Below are 22,406 nucleotides of genomic sequence, written 5' to 3' on the forward strand. Positions count from 1 at the left end.
ACAAAACAAAACAAAACGAATGGGGTGGCTGGGTGATGCAGTGGATAGAGCACCGGCCCAGGAGTCAGGAGTACCAGAGTTCAAATCCGGCCTCAGACACTTAATCATTACCTAGCTGTGTGGTCTTGGGCAAGCCACTTACCCCATTGCCCTGCAAAAACTAAAAAAAAAAAAACAAAAAACACAACAAAAAACAAACAAACTACCTAAAAAAAAAAAGGAAAGGACAGAAAGGGAAAAAATATGCTTCAGTCTGCATTTTGAGTATCACTTTTCTGTGAGGAGCTGAATAGCCTCCTGAGTTCTTTGGAATTGTGGTGGGTCATTGTGTGGGTCATCATATTTAAATAAGGTGTCTTATAAAGTTTATTGTCTTTACAATATTGCTATTATTTAATATATTGTTATCCTGATTGTTTTTACTTCACTTTGTATCAGTTCATACAAATCTTCTCAAGTATTCCATGGCATTTGTGTGCTATAGCTATAATTTGTTCACCTATTCTTACATTGTTTGGCATCTCTTCAGTTTTCATTTCTTTGCCATCACATTAAATATTTAAATATTAAATATTTTTGTATATATGAATCCTTTTACTCTTAATTTTTTTCATTAATTTTTAATTTTTTTTTAAGATAACAACTTGTCTAAGTGACTTACTTTCCCAAGGTCACACAGCTAGGCAATTATTAAGTGTCTGAGGCAGCATTTGAGCTCATGCTTCCTGACTACAGGACTGGTACTCTATCCACTGCACCACCTAGCTGCCCTCCTTTTTTCCTCTTCTATTTATTTGGGGTGTAGCCCTAAGGAGGATGCATGGTTTTATAGTTTTTTGTGCATAGTTCTGAATTACTTTCCAGAATGATTGGACCAGTGCACAACTCCATCAGTAGTGCATTAGTATAGTTATTTTCTCACATTTCCTTAGCATTTATCATTTTCATTTTTCTTGTTATCAGTACTGGTTTGATGGTACCTCAAATTGTTTTAATTTGTATTATTTCAATTGTTAGAGATATAGACATAAAACATTTTTTTCCTCCTGTGGCTATTGATAGCTTAGATTTCTTTCTTTGAAAACTACTTATTCCTATTTCTATTTTTTGACCATTTGTTAATTGGAGGATGGCTTTTGTTCTTAGAATTTTTATTCAGTTCACTACATATTTTAGCAATGAGACTATATTAAGAAATATGATTACAAAGATTTTTTTTATCATTTTTTTTAGTTTTTTTTTCCACAAGGCAATGGGGTTAAGTGGCTTGCCCAAAGGCTACACAGCTAGGTAATTATTAAGTGTCTGAGGCTGGATTTGAACTCAGGTACTCCAGACTCCAGGGCCGTTGCTCTATCCACCGCGCCATCTAGCTGCCCCTCAAGTATTTATTTATTTTTTTAACAAATAATGAGTGTGGTATTTTATTAAAAGCTTTTTTTGCATTTATTATAATTATTTGATTTTTTGTTTTTGTTATTAATTCATATAGTCAGTTATGCTTATAGTTTTCCCAATATTGTTTCTTTTTTTTATTTTTTATTTGGAGGCAAATGGAATTAAGTTCCAAGGTCACATAGCTAGTAAATATCTCAAGCCATATTTTGAACTCAGGTCCTCCTGACTTTAGGGTTGGTATTTTAACCACCATGCCACCTGGTTTTCCTAATATTGAACCAGCTTTGTCAGAGAATATGATCTTTGTGATATATATCTATAATCTTCTTGTTAGTATTTAATTTAAAATTTTTGCATCAATTCTCATTAAAGTCTCTTTTACTGATGAGGGAGATATATGAGTATGCATACCATTTTGCCTTATTTTACATTTCATTCATATGATATGCAGGCATATATGAAATATCTACTATATTCCAGGCACAGAGGTAGCTGCCAGAAGTACAAATGGAAAATTTTGATAGACTCTGATCTCAGGGAGTTCATTATATTCTTTTGGGGACTGATGGTGATAGGAGGGGTGTGTTACAGCAGATATGAAGGAGTGGGAGTCAGGGGATAAAATCTTCATTTAGGTTGTCACATGGATTTAAAAAAATCTTTTTTGCTATATTACATTTTAATTTAGCATACAGTTTCACCCTGGGAGAACTTTGTAATGAAATAAAAATAAGAATACAATGATTTCATCACAAAGTGCGTGCAATATTTTACATCTATAGTCTTCTTCAAACTCTATTTTTAAAGTGTTTTTTATTAGAATATTTTACCTTCCATCATATAATATTGAAAACAAGAAAAGAATAACTTTACTTTTAACAAATATGAATAGTTAAGTAATTCAGATTCCCTTATTGACTGTTTTTTTCTGGGGTTTTAAAAAATTTTTTTTTTTGCAAGGCAATGGAGTTAAATGACTTGCCCAAGGTCCCTCAGCTAGTGAATATCAAGCATCTGAGATGGAATTTGAACTCAAGTCTTCCTGATTTCAGGGCCAGTGCTCTAGCTAACTGCAAATATGTATTAATTCTGTAATCTAAATTCATCACCTGTCAACAGGTGGACAGCATCACTAGCTCTCTGGAATCTTGGAATTCACTGATTGTTATTCTCAAAGTTTTTAATGTTTGTCTTTATGGTGTTATTAATGAATTAAATGTTTTCCTGATATTGCTCATTTTGTTCATATAAATGCCTTCAAAACAATGCATGACACTTCACTCCAGTCAGTATCACTGTTTATTCCTGAAAATGGATAAAAAATAAGTGCAAAATATTTATAGCATCTCTTACTGTGTGGTTAAAAACTGGTAATTAATAGCATACCTACCCATGGCATGAAAAGTGATGGAATTCTCCTGTGCTGTAAGAAGAGGAAATAGAATCTAATTTTAAAGAAATATGGAAAGATTTGTATACAGAGTGAAGTAACAGAACTGAAGAACATTTTTCTTACAACAATGTCAATATTAGAAAAGCAAACACAGGGATTGTGTGATAGTAGACTATCATACCCTTTCCATTTCTAATGATAGCACTAACTTGATTGTTGTTCCCTAAACAATGGAAAATTTGAAGGTTAGTAAGGAAGTAGCCATCAGGACAGAAGGAAAATTTTTTGTACTTGATGGACCCTGGAAGGGATGAAGCATGGTCTAGGGTCAGCTAGGTATAGAACTCTGAGGTAAAAATGTACTGTCATTATTTTCTGAGAAACTCCTAGAAGTCTCCAAATTGAGTGAACAGATTAGGGATGGAAAGGGGGAAATGTCACAGTGAACCTTGACAATATGCAAGTTGTATGCATCATTTGTGTGCATGTGTGGGTTTCTTAATAATTAAGGAGTCATTTGGCTTTGCTTATCTTTCTCCCTTGTTTTTTTTTATTTATTGGAAAATGTATTATTGCTTTTTGTTTCTGTACCATATTTTCAGTTTATATGCAAATAACTTGCTTAGGGTCATTCAACTAGTAAGCATCTGAGATTGGATTTGAACTCTAGTGCTCCTGTATACTGGGCTGATGCCTTATGTTTTTTCCACAAGATGATATTTTTACTGTCCTTGTATCTATGCCACAAGATAAAATCCTACTTTATTCATCCACCTTTTTTGGTGAAGCTTAGGTATCCTTGTTGCTAGGAGAGGATTTCAAGTGCAGTCTTATTTGAGGACAAAGAATCACCCTCTTTTCTTTTTGTATTTGGTTTTGTATAGCTTCTGGACATGCTTTTGAGACCCATTTATAAAGCACATCTGCTGCTGTAGAAGTGAGGGATTTTTAGATAGAGTGGCTGACATCTGCCAGGGCTACTAATAAAGGATGTTGAAAGTGGTTATATATTTAGTTTTAGTCAGCATTGCTTTCCCAGAGATGACTCTGAGTTATGCTGTTCATTTAATCTGTGTAGTAGATTTAAACACCACCATACCAAGGTCTTGGAAATCTATAACAGGCCTTAGTCTTTCTTTGGTCAGCTATAGTTCTGACAGTAGGGGGTGTGGAGATTTTTATTGGTCAACTGCTGTCTCATAGTGTATAACTTTAATTTTTCATTGGGACATTAATATGTGAGCATTAATCAAAAACACTAAAATGGAATTCTTTTTAAAAAGTTCTTTTGGTATCATAAGGTTCTATTTTGGAAAAAAAAGACTTGATAGACAATAGAATTTAAAGAGCAGATTTGCTAAGACTTATTCCTTTTCCCCTTTTGTAAAAATATTCTTCTATTTCTTTAAACCTTAATATTTTGCACACTATAATATCTTTCTGCTGAAGTTTGCTATGTGAATTTATATAGCATTCTTTCTACCCCTTTTTTCTAGTTTTGGTTTGTAATTTGCATATTTCCACCATGCGAAAGCCATTTTCTATGGTTGGAAAAGACTTTCTCCCCACAGTGTGAACAAATCATTCTTTGTTCTTCTTATTGTGCCTTCAAACTGGTACATCCGGTTTATGCCTAAAACAACAAAAGTCTGTCAACAGAAATTAAAACAACAGCATGAACAAAGGCAGAGAATCATGTGGGGCTCTTAGGGAGGTTTTCTTCTACTTTGCTTCCTTCTTTCAAGTGCATTGAGGATCCAGCAGGGAACTTGGAATGTGACTCTGGATATTTGTTCCTCACAGGGTTATATTGATACTGTTAGTTAGGAATAAACTCTTCTGATTATGAAATACTTAAAGTTTTATTTTCAGTTTTGAAAACCTTTTTGCATTTAACTGGTTTTGCAACTTATTTCTAGGCTTGAAATGAATATTTCTAACATTTGCCAATGATCAGAAAACAACTTTTTCAAGGATTCTATAGAATCTTCCTGGACTTTCTGAGTGTCTGCAGATTTCATTTTAGCTCCTGTAGCTTTTGTTTTAAGTTATCTTTCTAATGCAAAATGTTATATGCACATTAAAGGATGTCCAGGCTTAGAGCTAGGGATGCTGGCAAAACTCATCTAGTCCAGGTATTCCTTTTGCATAAGGGAGAGAACCCCTGAAGGATTAGTACTTTGCTTAGTTTCAGGTAGTCTTATGGAAAAGTTAGACTTTGAATGGATGTGTAGTGTCTCTAAAATCTACATACTCTTTCAGTTATACCTTATTCTTTTTAAGCTAGATGCTTTATTTCCTCTCCTGAAAGCTGAGATATGATTGAGAATTTGGAATTCATTATGATGCCTCAGAATTCTATTTCTAATTTTGGTAGGTTGAGGAACTTTAAGTTCATCTCCTAAAGCATCCGTAATTTATGATAGGTTCATTTATTCTTTTTTTTTAGCAAAAGAAACTGATAGACTAACTAACTATATATATATATATATATATATATATATATATATATATATATATGATTAAAAAAAATCCCAAAGGTTTAACTATACTGTTTATGAAGATAGGAGAGAGCATCTTATGATTCCCCCCTTTTTTTTTTCATTTTTTTGTTTTAAGTCTGAAGAGAGGCTAAGAAAAGGAACTACATGGCATGGCAGATTTGTTTGATAGTTGTTACATTGAAAAGATATTATATTCAAATTTAAAATTGTTTTTTCTGCATCAAAGAAAACTCTTATATGTATTAGATACAGTGAACATAAGCCTTTATCATGTCATGGACATGCCAAGACAAATTTGTGCTTTTTTCTATTCAGTATAATTGAGAGCAGCATCTGAGTTAAAAAAATTTTGGCCCCTGTAGGATGGTATTCTTCATGTAAGGGCCTTATTTCCTTTGAAGTTGAAGCTCAGCTTCTGACATGCTTGAAAAGTGATGAATTTGTGAAATGTTAGAATACAGTATGAATTGTACCTCTCATTCTTTCTTTTAACTTTTCTATTTTTCCTCAATTAATGTTATGTGATTATTTGCTTAGGTGAAAGACAGTTCTACATGTTGAAAAATACCTTTAAGTACCACAAATTCATAGACTCAGTATTCTTTACATTTGGACTTTGTGGTCTAATCTTATAGCTTAAAATTTTTTCTTCTCTCATGAACTTTAGTAATCATAATACACATTTTGACATATGAGGAAGATAAAAAAGAGAACTACAGTCTTCTGTTATGTACAATTTGATTTTTAAAAGTTTATTTTAAATTTACTGAGGCAGCAACCATTTCCTCGTTTGTTTGTTCTGCTCTGACCTTATTTTAAAACTCTTAAAAATTTTTATTTTAATATCTTCTAAATGTCTACCCATGTCCCTCTCCCTACTAGAGAACCAACCCTTATAAGAAAGTGGTTTTATTTCAGTTGATATTTTTTTATTTTCCAATTACTTGCTAAGCTAGTTTTTCAATACTCTTCCATTTACAAATTTATAAGTTAAACTTTTTTCTACATCCCCCTTTTTCCCCTGCTCCCCCCCCCATGGTAAACAGTTTGGTAAAAGTTGTACATGTACGTTTGTGCCTAACATAATTAAATAATTAATCTTTTTTATATTAGAGAAATTATGACCAAAAAAAGAAAGAAGGCCATGAGAGAGGAAGAAAAAATATAAGAGAAATTTTTAAAAAGTGAACATAGTATACATTCAAGTTATGATATTTGAGTATTATGAAGTGATTTTGTTCTATAAGAAATCTTGATGATCCAACTTTAGAGAAGCATGGAAAGATTTACTGAGTGAAGGGAGCCAGAACCAAGAGAACATTGTACAAATAAACAACATTATGAGATGATCAACCTTGATGGAAGCAGAGTCTCTAAGCAGTTCAGAGATAAGGACAACCCTGGGAGGCCTGTTAGGGACAATGCCATTCACATTCAGAGGGAAAAAAAAATTCTCTCCAAAACTGAAATTAGTTTTATTTTTAAGCAAAAAGTAGAAGAAGAGAAAAAAATTGCAAAACTGGTAAATTTTAAAAAACCTGACATTTTATGAAAACTTACAAATTAATATAGAAAGGTTTCATCTTGTTGTTCTAATGTAACTGAATCATAGCTTTGTAATATTGCAACATTGTTTTTCATTCTTTTAAAAATAATATATTTTCCTTGATTTTATATTACCTAATTTTCCTCCTTTATTTCCTTCTATCACAGAATCATCCTGTAAAACAATAAAAATTTATCATTACATTGAAAAAAATTTGATAATATATGCAGTGACCCACATGAAATTCCTTCCTGTGCGCATTAATATTTCATTACATTCATGTACCACAGTGTATTTCAGATATTCTTCTGTCACAGGGCATCTAGTCTGTTTCTAGTTCTTTTGAATCACAAAAACTGCATCAATAATGGTTTGGTTTTCTTTCTTTTTTTTTTTTTCAAGGCAAAGGGAGTTAAGTGGCTTGCCCAGGGCCACACAACTAGGGAATTATCAAGTGTCTGAGGCTGGATTTGAACTCAGGTACTCCTGACTCCAATGCCAGTGCTCTATCCACTGTGCCACCTAGCTGCCCCGGTTTGGTTTTCTTAATGACTTCCTCGGGTCACTGCCTAAGACATTCCATGCCCAATGAGGTCAAAGTGTATGGGCAATTTAATCACTTTATTTGCATAAATCAGGATTTTTAATATGCAGGTTGTGTGTATATTTATAATTTTATTGTGGAATATGGTACAAATGTTGCAAAGTATACCTAATTTCTTGCAAATTCTTTTCCAGTTTAATAAAAATTATCTATTTCACTGTTCCTAATACACTTATAAAATAGGTGCTATTATTATCTCTGTTTTACCTGTAAAGAAACTGAGGCCTTAAGGTTAAGTGCTTTGCCCAGGGGACTTCCTGAGTTGTGTCCAGCATTCTTTCTTGTTTATTTACTCATTATTTATTTATTTATCATCTATTTATTTATTTATTTTATTACATTAAGCTTCCATTTGGGTTTATTACTTTTTATTTACAGTTTGTGTTCAATGCAAATCAATTCCATAACAAGAGTAGTTACTATGAATGAAAGCATGAAGACACAAACACAACATACAGGAACCCCAAAGAAAGTACAGCATACAAAATAGAGCAGAAAGGAGTGTTCATTCACACACACAGTAGCTTGTGATGCTTCTTGCATTAGGAAGCTCCTGGGTTAGCTACTAAGGATAGCAAACTTTCTTTGCTTTTTTTTATGAAGTCAGAATATTATAGTCATATTGGATATCTCAAATCTAAACAACAGTGTGTGACCATGTGAACAAAAGAAAAAAAGGATTTCTTTAAAAGGTTTCAACATTGCAGCAGTTTTTGTTTTGTTTTTTTTTAAAGCGGGAAAGCAAAATTATTTGCTTCCCTGAACGAGGCCAACTTTAGGCTTAATACCAGGTTCTATATCTAAAAATATTGAATGACAAGTCTTGTAAGCTACTCTGATTCACAAAGATTTTTTTTAAAAAAAAGTACAGAAATAGTATAAAAGATCCTGTGAACTTATAATGATGCAAGTAAGCGCCCTATCCTTACGTTCCAAATACTCAATTTACCTTGCTGTTTGGCTTTTACACGTTTGCCTCTTAATTTTGAAATTTTGAAATAATCAACCTTCACAATAGATCATCTTCAAAACTGTTAGTTATTTGACATATGCAGAAATAAAAAACAGCGTTTGAAAGTTATTCAAGAGATCGTGTACTTCAAAGGTCTTTGGAATTAAGGAATCAAAGTAGCTAATGAAATCTAACATTTTGTTAGATGAGGAAATAATGGGAATGTCTAGTTTTCTACAGAACATTAGGAAAGCCAATTTTACTCATTTTACTTTCACTGTGGGGAGATTCCAATCCATCATTGCACTGGCAAATGTCATTTGTGATATAGCAATTTAAATGCTATGTCAAATCCAAAGCCCCAGAGTAAATAATTTATCTCTTATGAGAATAGTGATACCTTAATGTTTTAAAACTTATCTAGAGTATATAGGCATTAAATTAGTACTGCTGAAACACATGAAGGATTTACTACCCAAAGCCTGATGATGCTTCTTCCACCATCCATTTAAATAGAAACATGGAAGCTGTTCATACCATATAATCATTTTATGGCTAACGAACCAAAGTGAAAACCAAGTCTCTTTTCCACAACCTTTTTCCTTTTCTGGATCGAGACAAAAAATCTACCCTTTATTCCCAAAGTAGAGTTCTTGTTGATCATATTTAGTGCATCTTAAATCTTGTAAGTGGATGTCATCTCTCTTCAGTCTTGTTCTTGAAAGTTCCAACTGGTTCAAACACTGAACTAAAAAGTCCAACATCAATCAGTCCCATGAAATCATACAGAACCTTCTCATATTATTTATTCAACGGGTGGAAAATTAGCCTGGGACCTTCTCTGTGGAACCAATGTGTCAATAAATTTAAAGATGTGGAATTAGAGTGAGTGGGGTCAAGACACTGAGTGTTGGTTTTGTTTCCTTCTGTGTCACACTGACTAGTAGATGTAGCCATCTCAGATGTTTCAGGAAGATGGGTTAGGGAAGCATTGCTGTTGGCTTGATTGAGTCTCTTAATAGCAGAGATGTAGAAGGGAGAGTGAGAGGAGGAAGACGCTGGCAGTTGCCTGCAGGGAATTTCCACTTCCCTTAGTAGTAGTGGCTGCCTTGTTATGTGACTGTTTAGTTACTACCGAAACAGTAGTGCTCGTTGTAGTGTTGTTTATGCTTGGTGCGACAATTCCATTTTGAGAATCAACCTGCGCGGGGATCAGCAGCGCCAGGAGCAGGAGCCCCAGACACAGTCTGGCCGCGATCACCGTCCGCATGGCCGCTCTGTCCATCAGTCCGTCCGCCCGGGCCCCCACGCGAGATGCAGCAGTCCAGCAGCGGCCCCGCTGGTGCAGACAAGGAGTGGCGTCGGGGCCTTTCTTGTTTATTTTTGCAGAAGTTCTTATCTCAGGAAGTTCTTTCCTAAATAATTTATGGTTTCAAATTAATTTGGATTATTAAAATCCATTATTTCTAATTTTCCCTTGTCAAGCCTCTTCCATTTATCTACTTTTCTATTTTTTAACTAATACCAAATGTTCTTGATAATGTGGCTTTATAATATAGCTTGATGTCTGAAAGTGCTATTTTGTCTTTTTCCTACTTTTTAAAAACCTTATTTCCTTGATATTCTGGACCTTTTGTTTCTCCAAATTAATTTTATTATTGTTCTCATGATATCTTATAGAATAATAGTGTTACATCACATTCATGTATTACAATTTGTTCAACCATTCCCCAGTTGATGAGCATCCCCTCAATTTCCAGGTCTTTTCCACTACAGCAGATCTGCTATGGATATTTTTGTACATGTGGGATTTTTACACTTTTTCATGATCTCTTTGGGATACAGACCTAGTTAGAGGTATTGCTGGATCAAAGGATATGCATAGTTTCATCATTTCTTATGGTACAATAGTATTTTGTTACATTCATATATCACATTTCTTTTTGCCATTTCCTAGTTGGAGCTCACCCTTAGTTTATAGTTTTAGGTTACCATGAAAAGAGCTGCTCTAGATATTTTTTGCATAAGTAAATCCTTTACCTATTTCTTTAATTTGGAGGGTGGGGGTGTATAGGCCTATTAGTGTTATAGCTGTGTCAAAGAATATATACATTTTCATTATTTTCTGGACATAGTTCCCTATTGCTTTTAAGAATGACTGGACCAATTCATAAACACAATGTACTAGTGTTCCCACTGCCTCTCCAATATAGGTCAAGTTTTGTAATCTTAATCAGTCTGAGTGGTATGCAGTAGAAGTTTAAAATTACTTTCAAAATTTATATTTCTTTAAATTAAGTTTGTGATTTTGAGTATTTTTTCATATTATTGTAAAATGTCTTTTCTTATGATTGTATTGATGTCTTCCTTTGAAAAGAAACATATATATATATATATGTATATATATACCTATTAAGTATATATGTATTTGTGTATATATCCTTTGACCATTTGCTTACTGGGGAATGCTTCTTGCATATTTTTTTTTAACCATGGATATTTTTACTGGTGCATTATCTATTGTCATGACTGCCATTCATATTTTTATGCATTTCACCTGAGATTATCACATCTAAGTACAGGAGATGGGTAGCATTATTTATCAAATGCCCTTTGGAGACATGATTGATCATTGCGTGGATTTGAGTTACTTTTTTTGCATTTATTTATTTATTTATTTAATGTCCCTTCTAGTTCTTTTTAATATTCTCATTTTGTACAATTTTTTATACATTAATAAAATATTCTTGTTTAAGAGTAAACAAAATACCCCCTCCCCCCAAAAAATGTAGAGTCACTTGAGCAATAAAGTAAAGGGGAGAGAAAAAAATTAAAATAAAAAAATAATAGTAATAATTGTAGGTATAGCCAGGTGGCACAGTGGATGGAGCACCAGGCCTGGAGTCATGAACACCCAAGCCCACATCCAGCCCCGTACAGCCAACAATCACCCAGCTGTGTGACATGCAAGCCACCTGAACCCCACTGCCTTGCAAAAACCAAAAAAAAGAAAAAAAACCCAAAATAAAATAAAATAGTAATAATAGTAGGGGTGGCAAGGTGGCGGACAGAGCATTGGCCCTTGAGCCAGGAGCGCCTGGATCCAAATCCGGCCTCAGACACCCAACAATCACCCTGCTATGTGGTCCCAGGTGGGTCACCCAGCCCCATTTGCCCTGCATCCCCCCAAAAATTATAATAATAAAAAATGTGCTTCAGTGTTTGTTTCAATACCAACAACTCTGTCACGAGTGGGTCACATTCTTTATGATAAGTCCATGACAAAAGTTACTTCGATATTTTTCCACTGTTGCCATTGCTGATCGCAACTTCCTCTTTTCGTATTTCTCCACTATCATGTACTATATTTTCTCTCTCTTTTCACTCTGACTCTGCTGTACGGAATCTGAGTGACGCAGCAGACAGATCCCTGGTCCTGGGGCCAAGAGGCCCCGAGTCCCCATACCACCCCTTAGGCCCAGCATCCACCTGGCCCTATGGTACTGAACAGGCCATCCAATCCCAGCCCCTTGCAAGAAGTAAAAAAGAAAATGTGTTATATCTGACCACTCTTCCCCCATGGTCCATCCTCTCCTCCATCACTCACATCCCCCCCTTCCCCCTGTCTCCCCCCTCTCCTTCTTACTCCAGATGTCTATACCCCATTGAGTATACATGCTGTTTCCTCTCCTAGCCACCTCTGATGACTGCGAAGTTTCCCTCATTCCCCCTTGCCTTCCCCCCCTTCCATATTATTGCAATAGCTCATTGTAATAAAGAAAAATCTTATTATATGAAATATCTTGGCCTATTGCCCCTCTCCTTTTTCTTTCTCCCATTACATTTCCCTTTTTTCTATTGACTCCATTTTTACACCGTATTTTATCTTCGAATTCAGCTTTCTCCTGTGCTTCAACTATAAAAGCTCCCTCTACCTGCTTTATTAACTGAGAAGGTTCATATGAGTATTATCAGTGTCATTTTTCTATGCAGGAATACATGCAGTTCATCATCATTAAGTCCCTCATATTTTCCCCCTTTCCTTCCAATCTCTGTGCTTCACCTGAGTCCTGTATCTGAAGATCTAACCTTCTGTTCAGCTCTGGCCATTCCAAAAGGAACATTTTAAATTCCCCTGGTTCATTGAAAGTCCATCTTTTTCCCTGGAAGAGGACATTCAGCCTTGCTGGGTAGTTGATTCTTGGCTGCATTCTAAGCTCTTTTGCCTTTTGGTATATTGTATTCCAAGCCCTATGAGCTTCCAATGTAGCTGCTGCTAAGTCCTGTGTGATCCTGACTGCAGCTTCATATTTGAATTGTGTCCTTCTGGCTGCTTGTAATATTTTCTCTTTGACTCGGGAGTTCTGGAATTTGGCTATAATATTCCTAGGGGTTGGTTTTTTGGGATCTCTTTCTCGGGGGATCAGTGGATTCTCTCCATTTCTATTTTGCCCTCTGCAGTTTTCCTGTAATAATTCTTTGAAAATAATGTCAAGGCTCTTTTCCTGATCATGACTTTCAAGTATTCCAGTAATTTTTAAATTCTTTCCTGTCTGTTTTCCATATCAGTTGTTTTTTCAATGAGATATTTCACATTTTCTTCTAATTTTTCATTCTTTTGGTTTTGAAGTATTGAGTCCTGATTTCTGGTAAATTCATCAATCTCCCTGAATCCTATTCTTTGTCTGAAGGATTTGTTCTCCTCAGAGAGTTTTCTTATCTCTTTTTCCATCTGGCCAATTTTGCTTTTTAAAGCATTCTTCTCCTCAATAACTTTTTGAACTATTTTATCCATTTGACCTAAGCTGTTTTTTTAATTTATTTTTTTATTCTCATTTTGTACAATTTTTTTTACATTAATAATATTTACTTGTTTACAAGTAAACAAAATACCCCTCCTCCCATGAATATAGATAGACTTGCTTGGGCGAAAAAGTAAAGGGGAGAGAAAAAAATTAAAATTAAAAAAATAATAGTAATAATTGTAGGTATGGCCAGCTGGCGCAATGGACAAAGCACCAGCTCTGGAGCCAGGAGCACCCAAGTCCATATCCAGCCTCGTAAACCCAATAATCACCCAGCCATGTGACATGCAAGCCACCAGATCCCCACTGCCCTGTAAAAACCAAAAAGAAGAAAAAAAAAAGACCCAAAATAAAATAAAATATTAATAATAGTAGGGGTGGCAGACAGAGCATTGGCCCTTGATCCAGGAGCACCTGGGTCCGAAACCAGCCCCAGACACCCAAAGATCACCCTGCTATGTGGCCCCAGGCAGGCCACCCAGCCCCACTTGCCCTGCACCCTCCCCCAAATAATAATAACAAAAAATGTGCTTCAGTCTTTGTTCCAATATCATCAACTCTGTCGTGGGTGGATCATATTCTTTATGATAAGTCCATCACAAAAATTGCTTCCGTATTTTTCCAATGTTGCCATTGCTGATCGCAACTCCCTCCTTTCTTATTTCTCTTCTACCATGTACTATATTTTCTCTCTCCTTTCACTCTGACTCTGCTGTAGGGTCGTTGACTGGCTCAGCAGACAGATCCCTGGTCCTGGGGCCAAGAAGCCCTGAGCCCCCATATGACCCCTTAGGCCCAGAATCCACCTGGCTCTATGGTCCTGGGCAGACCATCCAATCCCAGCCCCTTGCAAGAAGTAAAAAAGAAAATGTGTTATATCTGACCACTGTCCCCCCATGGTCCATCTTCTCCTCCTTTATTCACAACCCCACCCCTTCCCCCTGCTCCCCCCTCCTTCTTACTCCAGATGTCTATACCCCATTGAATATATTTGCTGTTTCCTCTCCTGGCCATCTCTGATGAGAGCAAAGGTTCCCTCATTCCCCCTTGCCTCCCCCCTTTCATATCATTGCAATAGCTCATTGTAATAAAAAAAATCTTATTATGTGAAATATCTTGAACTATTCCCTCTCTCCTTTTTCTTTCTACCATTCCATTTCCCTTTTTTTCCTATTGACTCCATTTTTACACCATATTTTATCTTCGAATTCAGCTTTCTCCTGTGCTTCAACTATAAAAGCTCCCTCTACCTGCTCTATTAACTGAGATGGTTCATATGAATATTATCAGTATCATTTTTCTATATATGCTGTTCATCCTCATTAAGTCCCTCCTATTTCCCCCCTCTCCTCCAATCTCCATGCTTTACCTGAGTCCTGTAATCTGAAGATCAAACCTTCGGTTCAGCTCTGGCCATTCCAAAAGGAACCTTTGAAATTCCCCTGGTTCATTGAAAGTCCATCTTTTTCCCTGGAAGAGGACATTCAGCCTTGCTGGGTAGTTCATTCTTGGCTGCATTCTAAGCTCTTTTGTCTTCCGGTATATTGTATTCCAAGCCCTACGGGCTTCCAATGTAATTGCTGCTAAGTCCTGTGTGATCCTGACTGCAGCTCCAATGATATTTGAACTGTGTCCTTCTGGCTGCTTGTAATATTTTCTCTTTGACTTGGGAGTTCTGGAACTTGGCTATAATATTCTTGGGGGTTGGTTTTTGGGGATCTCTTTCTCGAGGAGATCGGTGGATTCTCTACATTTCTATTTTGCCCTCTGCTTCTAGAATATCAGGGCACTTTTCCTGCAGTAATTCTTTGAAAATGATGTCAAGGCTCTTTTCCTGATCATGACTTTCAGGTATTCCAATAATTTTCAGATTATCTTTCCTAAGTCTGTTTTCCATGTCAGTTGTTTTTTTCAATGAAATATTTCACATTTTCTTCTAATTTTTCATTTTTTTTGGTTTTGAAGTATTGCTTCCTGATTTCTTCTAAATTCATTGATCTCCCTGAATTCTATTCTTTGTCTGAAGGATTTGTTCTCCTCAGAGAGTTTTCTTATCTCTTTTTCCATCTGGCCAATTTTGCTTTTTAAAGCATTCTTCTCCTCAATAACTTTTTGAACTGTTTTATCCATTTGACCTAAGCTGGTTTTTAGCATGCTATTTTCTTCAGCATTTTTTTGGATTTCCTTGACTAAGCTGCTGACTTCATTTTCATGTTTTTCCTGCATCTCTCTCCTTTCTTTTCCCAGTTTTTCTTCCAACTCCCTCATTTGATTTTCAAAGTCTTTTTTGAGCTCTGTCATAGCCTGAGCCCAATTTCTGTTTTTCTGGGGGTCTTTAGATGCAGGAGCTTGTGCTTCCTCATCTTCAGACTGTGTATTTTGATCCTTCTTGGGCTCATTTGCAAAATATTTCTCAATAGTCTTCCTCTTGTTTCTTTGCTTGTTCATTTTCCCAGCCTGTTTTTTTGGGGGTGCTTCCTGAGCTTTTGGGACACTCCCACAAGGGTCTCAGTGTGTGAGGTTCTGTCCTCCCTCCTGGTCTGTGAATGACCATAAGCACCCCTCTCTGCCATGGGGCCGAGGTGGGGGGGGCTCTGTTGTTCTGTCGGGGCGGGGCTAGACTGGGATCAGGATCTCAATGTGGTCAGAGCCCCGAGTCCTGTTCCAGGGGCAGAGGACAGAGGACAGAGCTCTTTAGTCTCTCTCTTCACTCCCCTCCCTCAGCTCAATGGGCTCATGCCCTGGGGGCTCCTGCTTACTGGTTCCTCCTGCTTTTGTTTCCTGGATCAGGGCTGGGGAAAGACTATGCAGCTTGCTGTGAGCCCTTAGGGCTGGGCTCCATGTGCTCCCTCTGGCAGAGGTCCCCCACTGTTCCCCCACTTTGTGCCCAGTGCTCCTCGGGGTGCAGCTCAGGAGACTCCCCCCGCTGCTGTGAGCCCCGGCTCCCAGTGCCCTGGGGCTGCCTCTGGGAGGCTGAAGTTCTTTTGCTCTGGTGGGCCACCCTTCCGACCCTGGGGAGCAGAGCCTTTCTGCTCTTTTCCAGGTTACCTTGAGTAAGAGAACTGCTTCACTGGGTCCCTTTGTGGTTTCTGTCTCTTGAAAGTTTAGTTAGAGTCCTTAGCTGATGAATTTTATCGGAGAGCTCTGAAGACTGGATCCCTTCATGTCGCCATCTTGGCTCCCCTCCTAAGCTAGTTTTTAGCATGCTATTTTCTTCAGCATTTTTTTGGATTTCCTTGACTAGGCTGCTGACTTCATTTTCATGTTTTTCCTACATCTCTCTCCTTTCTTTTCCTAGTTTTTCTTCCAACTCCCTCATTTGATTTTCAAAGTCTTTTTTGAGCTCTGTCATAGCCTGAGCCCAATTTCTATTTTTCTTGGAGTCTTTAGATGCAGGAGCTTCTGCTTCCTCATCTTCAGACTGAGTATATTGATCCTTCTTGGGTTCATCGATAATGTATTTCTTAATGGTGTTTCTCTTGTTTCTATGCTTGCTCATTTTCCCAGTCTAAACCTGTTTTGGCGGTGCTTCCTGAGCTTTTGGGACACTCCCACATGGGTCTCAGTGTGTGAGGCTTTGTCCTTCTTCCCCCCATGGGGAAGCGCCCCCACCATGGGGCTCAGGTGGGAGGGGCCCCTGCTGTTCTATGGGGGGCCTAGACTGTGATCAGGATCTGAATGTGGTCAGAGCCCCAGAGTCCTGTTCCAGAGGCAGAGGAACGAGCTCACAGTCTCTCTCTTCACTCCCCTCCCTAGGTTCAATGGGCTCATGCCCTGGGGGCTCCTGCTTTTATGGCCTCTGCCTGCTTCTGTTTCCTGGATCTGGTATGCAGTGGCCAAGCAGCTTGCTGTGTGCCCTGAGGGCTGGGCTTCAAGTGTTCGCTCTGGCAGAGGTCCACCGCTGTTCCCCCACTTTGTGCCCAGTGCTCCCCAGGGTGCCGCTCAGGAGACTCCCCCGCTGCTGTGAGCCTCGGCTCCCTGCGCCCTGGGCCTGTCTCTGGGAGGCTGAAGTTCTTTGGCTCTGGGGGGCCACCCCTCTGTCGGGCCACCCCTCTTGTCAGGCTGCCCTTCCAACCCCGGGGAGCAGAGCCTTTCTGCTCTTTTCCAGGTTACCTTGAGTAGGAGAACTGCCTTATTGGGTCCCTTTGTGGGTTCTGTCTCTTGAAAATTTAGTTAGGGTCCTTAGTTTCAAAGATTTATGAGAGAGCGCCTAGGACAAGATCCACTCTTGGCGCCATCTTGGCCACATTTGAGTTACTTTGAAAAATTTTTGTAAGTATTACTTTTTTTAAATCACATGTTCCCTTGGTATCCCAGCTTCTCCCCTCCCAGAGAGCTGTTTCATATAACAAGTAATATTCTTTAAAGACAGAGAATTGAAACTCAAGAGAGTAGAAGATGGGACAAATATTATTCTGATACTGAAACTAGGGAATAGAAAGAGAAAGCTGGGAAAGGAAATTTAAGGAAGAAAAATTAATTGAGCAGCATTTTATGTGTATGACATTGCATTAAGCATTGTACTGATATTATCTGAATTGATTCTCACCAGATCCTATTATGATTCTTATTTTACAGTTGAGAAAACTGAGTCATCTGAGATTTTTTTAGGGTCAGACAGATCCTATGTATTTGACTGTACAAATTTTTTTTTTTTTTTTTTTTTTTTTTTGCAAGGCAATGCAAGGCACCCTAGCTGAGCCTGGATTTGAACTTAGGTCTTCCTGACTCAACTCAGTGCTCTTTCCACTATCTTACCTATCTGCCTAATGCAGAGAAGATCTATTTATCTATATCATTAAGGAATATCAATTTAAAACTTTTATTTGCTTTATTTAATACAATATTTATTTGTCCTAAAAACAAAACAAAAAACCCCATATATCCATATGCATATATAGAGTATATGGTAATAGAGGGACCATCATGGCATCTTTTCATTTACCTTTTTTGTAAAGGAAAATAATCAGGTCTGCTGTATTCCTTTCAAAATCCATTTTCCCCTCCCTCTAGTTTTCTATTCAATCTTAAAAGCTAAGTTAATTCTTGTTTGTAAGCTGCTATGTTTTTTTCTTTTAGAATTTCATATTCCAACATCTTTCATTTTTGTCTTGTATAATCCTGATTGTAGTTTCTTGGTACTTGAATCACTTCTGTCTTGCTGTATTTTTTCTTTTGTTGTGGGAGGTATAGATTTTAGCTTTGACATTCCTGGAACTTTTACTTTTGGGCATTTCCTTCAGGAGTTGTTTGGATTCTTTCTGTCTCTGCTTTGTTCTCTGGCTCTTAATAGATCAGGAGAATTTTCACATATGATTTCTTGAAACAAATCCAGGTTAAAAATATCTTTTTCAGAGACTCTGTGGATTCTTAAATTATATTTCTTTGATTTCTTCCCTAGAGCAGTTATTGTTTTATATCAATTATATATATATATTTATGTTTTTTTCACTCTTTTGATTTTGTTCTAATATTCCTTGCTAGTTTATAAATACATTGATTTTTGTTTGTCTAATTTTCAGAGTTAATTTTTGGATATGATTTATCAATTTCTCTTAGCTGTTCATTCTTCTTCCATTTCTTTTCTCAATAACCTTTCTCTCTGTTTAAATTTCTTGCTTAAATTCTTCTTGGTATTCACATAGGATAATGTAATAACTCATTCCTTGGTAACTCAAGGAATTTGAGTCTCTGCTGGAAGTTGTTATGAAGTTTCTTGCCCCTTTTCAGAGATCCTTAGATTTTCAACCAATTTTGATTCTTATGTATTTTTTTCTTTGATTTTTATCTTTCTCTTTTAATTTCTCCAGCTATAACTCCCTAATTAGGTTCTGTTCCAGGGTCAGTCTCTACCCCTTGCTATACTTTTTTATAGCAATGCTTGATCTCATTTGGTCTCATTCTTAGTATCCCAGGTTCCTGTGCTGATCTCCACCTAAAGTGGGTTTTTCCTGGGTTGTTGCAGCTTGGGGAGCTTCATGGCTTTCTGTGTTCAGTACACACTGCTAGGGATATCTAAATCCTTGGGTCTGGGTTGTCCAAGTCTGATTTTCATCGACTGTTTTGGTCATGACCTCTTTCTGGGATTTTCTCAGTTGGCCTAGCCTTCTTCATGTAACCCTGTACTCTAAAGCTAGTTTTTTAGTGATTCAAGTTGTCTTTTGACCTCAGAATTTTCTTTGCTTCCATTTTACTTTGTACAATTGCCAGTCCTTGTTGTGACTCCAATGGGTCCCAGGTATATTTTCTTGCTCCATTGCATTGTTAACACCTATCAACTTCTGTAACGTCCACATAGGATATTTGGCTCCTTTGTTGCGCCAGAGCATTTCTCCTTTGCTCATTCCTTGTCACAGGGTCTGTAGATTACTGAACATCTTTGTGTAGTCCTGCACTGTGTGGAAGAATGCCTAGGCATTTAAATTTTATTTAACAAATCATTGCCCCTTCAGTTGTATTTTTAGAGCTTTATTGTAGTATTTGTGGGAAAGTTGACTCCTCTAGGACTTTTCCTGTAGCCATCTTAACTAGAAGTCAGTAGTCTGAATTGACGTAATTTTATTAAACTACATGATTTTGAATACCTTTTTGTATTTCAGAAAGAAGAAAGAAGAACTGAAAACAAATAGCCTACAATGCAGTTCAGATTTATGGTTTAATATTCATAGATTTATAGGTTTTTTCATTTCTAAATTATGGATTTTTGATATTGTAAACTGTTAGTTTGGCAGACTATTTAAAAAATAGAATGCCAATGTCTTGCTTATTGAATTTTTAGCCTTATTACATCTGTTTTAAGTTCTCAGTTATATGAAAAGTAATTCTATAATGCTTACCATTTTTTTCTAGTTTGACATTCTGTAACTCATCTAATACCAAGCAATTAAGAATATGTATTGAGAGTCATGTACCATTTATAGTTGGTCTGGAAAAAATTTCTTAACTAATTCCGATGTAATTTGCTCAAGACTTCCATCACTTTCAAACTGACCATTGACTCGATCTGTGAAAGGCAGTTATTTTCATATTTTGAACATTATTGTAGTTTTTTTTTTTTAGACAGACCTTAAGGATCACCTGGTACCAAATTCACGTTTCACCGATGAGGATACTGAGGCCTACATAGTTGAAGTGACCTACTCCAGGGTTGAAAAAAGGTCATGACCAAAACAGTCGATAAAAGTCAGACTTGGACAACCCAGACCCAAGAATTTAGATATCCCTAGCAGTGTGTACTGAACATAGAAAGCCATGAAGCTCCCCAAGCTACAACAATCCAGGAAAAACCCACTTCAGGTGGAGATCAGCACAGGAACCTGGGATACGAAGAGTGAGACCAAATGTGATCAACCATTGCGATAAAAAAGTATAGCAAGGGGTAGAAACTGACCCTGGAACAAAACCAAAAAAGGCAGTACTGGAATGTAGCTCTAACTTGGTCCTAGTTCAATGTGTTTTTCAAAATCTTGCCAGGCTGCCCTTTACTTCTTCTTTTTTTTTTTTTTTAGCTTTTTTATTTGCTAGGCAATGGGGTTAAGTGGCTTGCCCAAGGCCACATAGCTAGGTAATTATTAAGTGTCTGAGACTGGATTTGAACCCAGGTACTCCTTACTCCAGGGCTGGTACTTTATCCACTGCGCCACCTAGCCGCCCCTGCCCTTACTTCTAAACCTAGAGTTATATACTTTTTTCTTCTTGGAAAAAAAAAATTCATGATTTTATCAGTATGGATATTTACTTTATAGATTACTACCTCTCATATTTTAATCATTAGTTAAGTAAATTTACATTAGTAGGCCTTTTTTTGCATATAGTGAAAGCATGTCCTTTGCTAACAGACACAAAGTTCATTGTCCCAAACTGTCTTGATAGCATTTACTGTATTGACTCACTTTTACATAGACTCTAAGTATTTGAGAGCCACTTAATTTAAATAATTTCATAACAATCCTGTGAGATAGGATTATCTGTTATCATCTTTATTTGATAGATGATGAAATTAAATGATCTTCCCAGAGAGACATGTAGCTGATAAATATAAAGGCAGGAATTAAAGCTATATCTTCCTGATTCCTACACCTGACTATTCAGAGCTTTTGTTCTTGTGTAACTTGAAAGAATTCATTATCACTTTTCTACCACAGTGGGGTATCAAAGTATGATTTTATTGTAAAACCCTTTATTCATTTTTCATTCATTTATTTTAATTTTTTTAATTTAAATTTTTAAAAAGATTACTTGTTTTATGTCACCTTCATTTTCATTCCTCTTCTATTATTCAGAGAAACTATTCCTTATAACAAAGAATAAAAAGGAATGAAAAACAAAATCAGACAAAACTTACCAATGTATTGGTTCAGTCTGAGAGTATTTGTTGTTCTCTACCCATAGGCCTCAACTTTAGCAAAGAAAGGATCTGGTTCATTTTCTCACTTCTTTAGAGCTAATTGCAGGGGGGGGGCATTTAAAAAATTAAATAAATGTTTTCAATTAGTATTTTTTTTTATTTCTCTATCACTTTCCTCCCCACTTACCATTGAAAAAAGGAAACAAAACCCTTGTAACGAATATGTATAGTCAATTAAAACAAATTCCTTCATTGGACATACTTAAAATATATATGTCTTTTTTATACATTTAGTCCATCATCTCTTTATCAGGACAGGGGTAGCATGCTTTCTTCTCCAGTCTTGCAGAATCAAGATTGGTAATTGCATTGATCAGAATTCCTATGTCTGTGAAAATAATTTGACATTATAATGTTATTATTGTATAAATTGTTCTTGATACTCTTTATCAGTCCATAATTGCCCTACCAGATTTCTCAAAATTTCTTTCCTTCATCATTTCTTACAGCATAGTATCATTCCAGCACATTCATATATTATTATAGCTATTTGAGCCCTTCTCCTATTGCTGTATACCCCTAACTTTCTGATAGTTTGCTACCACAAGAAAAGCTTCTATATATGGGGACCATTTATTTTCAGGAGTAAAGTTTTCTTAAAATCTAAAGTTTAAACTTGTATAACACTTTGCCTGTTTCTCAGAGTGAACATTTTCTTAAATGATAGTTGCTTTCCATGGAAGAAAACTTGAAAATAAGCACAAGTCTTTGGGGCAGGTGACATAAACTGGTTTCTTATTTTTTTGAATGAATATGAAAAGAGAACACATAAAAGTAGAAATTTTATATAATAGCAG

The 22,406-nt window shown here is 36.5% G+C and overlaps 1 protein-coding gene across 10 annotated transcripts in view; it reads left to right on the plus strand.

The window, feature by feature from the left end:
• The window catches only part of BCAS3 (BCAS3 microtubule associated cell migration factor), an 851,656-nt gene that overhangs the window by 64,469 nt on the left and 764,781 nt on the right, over positions 1–22,406 (plus strand). The window lies entirely within an intron of this gene.

Source organism: Macrotis lagotis, chromosome 2, assembly GCF_037893015.1.
Source record: "Macrotis lagotis isolate mMagLag1 chromosome 2, bilby.v1.9.chrom.fasta, whole genome shotgun sequence".
Classification (NCBI taxonomy): Eukaryota; Metazoa; Chordata; class Mammalia; order Peramelemorphia; family Peramelidae; genus Macrotis; species Macrotis lagotis.